This window comes from Theobroma cacao, chromosome 2 (assembly GCF_053813885.1).
Source record: "Theobroma cacao isolate CCN51 chromosome 2, ASM5381388v1, whole genome shotgun sequence".
In the NCBI taxonomy this organism is placed as follows: Eukaryota; Viridiplantae; Streptophyta; class Magnoliopsida; order Malvales; family Malvaceae; genus Theobroma; species Theobroma cacao.
The window spans coordinates 36,927,375-36,930,251 of NC_142640.1; the positions used below are offsets into that span (position 1 = coordinate 36,927,375).

The 2,877-nt window shown below is 33.7% G+C and overlaps 1 long non-coding RNA gene across 1 annotated transcript; it reads right to left on the bottom strand.

The window, feature by feature from the left end:
* Nucleotides 1-655: 655 nt before the first annotated feature.
* Nucleotides 656-2,421, bottom strand: LOC148764215 (uncharacterized). Its single transcript, XR_016024475.1, has 3 exons — nt 2,328-2,421; nt 1,596-1,679; nt 656-760 (listed from the first exon to the last, which is right to left on the bottom strand). It is a non-coding gene; the product is annotated as an uncharacterized LOC148764215 (long non-coding RNA).
* Nucleotides 2,422-2,877: the final 456 nt, after the last annotated feature.

A 2,877-nucleotide genomic window follows, 5' to 3' on the forward strand; every position in this document is an offset into this window, starting at 1 on the left:
ATCTAAATCAATGAAGAAACCTTTCAGTTCACATAATATTCTCGAATTCATTTAAACCTCCGTATAATAATGTTCAGTATCAAGGTCATTGACACAAATTTCAACTTGTAAATTTATTTTCATACTTCACACACCTTGTCAAGACCCGGTACTCCCCTCGAGCCCGTGACAACCGTCGCGGTGTCCGGGTAGACACTTATTGCCCGGAATGTCAACCCGAAACCCCGCAAGGCTTTACTATCAGTTTCTCTGTTCCCTTGTGAGCAACCATTGTCAAATATCGTGTTCTAAAATATTTTAAGCTGTTTCCAACTTTAAACAAATAAAATATTAATTTTTCGTCTCACAAGGGTATTTTGGTCATTTTTCTCAAAAATTTTAAAACTGGCTAAAACGTAATATACAAGTACAAAACACACAATTCATATTCAAAATGAGTTTAAAAGTCTAAAATCTTCATTTAAAACGAAATTATGGTTATTTGAATATAATAAGAAAATAAAAGAAATATTAAGTAAAATATTCTATTTTCTTATAAAACAATATTTATAGAGTTATATGTGAATAATTTTTATAACGTAAAAGTTAAATAAATTTATACATACTTAAATACAGTAAGCCAAAATATTTAATTTAATTTACAATAATAAGAGTACCCCCGAATAAACAAAAGTAAAGAGGACTGTGAACCTACGGTTTGGAAAATGCAGATCCCACTGTAGTCCTCGATGAGATCAGCTATCTACAGTCTATACTGAACCTGAAATGGGTGGAAAGGAGGGTGGTGAGATTATAAAATCCCAATGAGTAAACAAACATCATCATAAACATCTAGAGTTGAGTACATTGAGACAATAAAGTAAATCATCATAAACTGGGTTATAGCATTAGAACACATTTTGTTCAAAACACGTAAAGAGGCTTATGAATCTCATAAAAATCTAGGCTTGTGTCATAAATCCATTCTCGGGGACACCTTGGCCGAGGCATCCTACCGAGACCGCCAAGGCTATTAAAATTCACATTTCACATAAATCATGTTTTTGTTTTGAAAACATAGCCGTTCCTTGGCGTTGGCTGAGTTCCCCCTCACGTGGTGGTTTAGCGTGAAGTGAACCCTAAACTTTACCCCAGGAGATACCCTACGCGCCTCTCCGTTCGAGGTAAGAATATAATGGGGTTTACCGTGCCCCTCTAAAAGGCTGGTCCACAGAAACCCCCTACTGCAGTGATTAATTAATATATAATCCACCATATAATAAAACTCAGTAACATGATATGGCAATTTTGTAATTCGTAGTTTTTCAAGGTAACCAAACAATTCGCATTTCAATACAATTGCCAACTAGCCAATCATGCTCGATTTATCATAAGCCAGTTAATTTAAACAATCAAATTGCCACAATTAACAGTCTCCGTGTACTCTATTTTTCAAAATCACTATTAATTTCAAAACAATTTATAATTTAATTTCATTGAAACTCGTTTATTCATAAAACATGAAAATTTATCTTTTTAAATTCCTTTTTCCATAGAATTCATGAAAGCATTTAAAAACCACCCTAGATAATTAAAATGACAGTAAGTTTACTCACAATGTCTAGAATACAGACTTTCGAAGCACTCTGTCTACTGGTCCTCGGATGCAATTTCCTTGCCTTTATCGGAGGACTCACCACCTTGACACAGTACAAAATCGAGAGTTTCACCAAGTTGGTACTAAATCAAAATTAAACTAATTTAGACTACCAATGCATGATATGGAATGCAAAAATGCACTGGTAACTATCTAAACCCGGTAATGGCCTAATTCGTCTTATCACCCGATTAAATTCCTAACGGGTCCATTTAAACTCCAATTTAATTCTTTTCAGTTTCTATACCTCAATTGCACCCAAATTAACTTAATGTCCCTCAGTGTGGTGCAAATTATCAGTCCCAACAGCAAATTACGAAAATACCCCTAGTGGGTAAAAATTCGTATTTTTGCTCCGAAAATTCCCATTATTTTTCTAGGCTCATAATTCATCATTCCTTAACCAATTCTCCTAGAATAAAATCAAACTCATCCTCACTCACTACATGGTAAATTCAGCCATTAATGGTTGGGGGAGAAAATAAATTCTTTTCTTGTTGTTTTGTTTCTAAATATGCTAAACTAACTAAAAACACTAACATAAATTAAAATCAAATAAATCCAACAACTTTCTCTCTCCTAACCCATTTTTTCAGAATTTAATTCATCATGAAAACATGTAATTTAATCATGGAAAACAAAGAGAAATGCTTGGGAATAAGAAAACTCAAGCTTAATAGAAAAAACTCACCTTTTTCACTTAATTTCCTTGAAAATTCACACTTTTTCTTTGATTTTCTCTCTCTAGGGTTTTGTTTTTTGTTTTCTCTCTCTTCTTGCTGGTTTGGCCGGCCATGGGGTGGAAGATGGGCGGATTTTGTGCCTTTTAAAAAGGAAAATAATAAATTAATAAAGGCATGACACATGGCATCATGTCATTGGCCCGTTTTTAAAATTTTAAAAATTTAAACATTTTATCTCCACCACATGTTTAGTCAAGGGTCAAAGATGAAGACAAAGGAAGACCATGTGCTGGAAAAAATATCCTGGTGGTGGAAAATTACAATTTTGCCCCTGAGGTGGCAAAATTACCATTTTACCCCTATACTCCAAATTATACCGAAATTAAAATTTTTCACTTCTAAACCTCAAATCATACTTCAATAAGTCAAATTATACTCTAATAAGTCAAATGGGGTCAAAAAAATCTTTTCTAAAATTCCCATTTTGTCCTCTGGTGGCAAATGACCATTTTGCCCCTAGTTAGTGAAAATTCCGATTTGACTCCAAATTGATCCTCA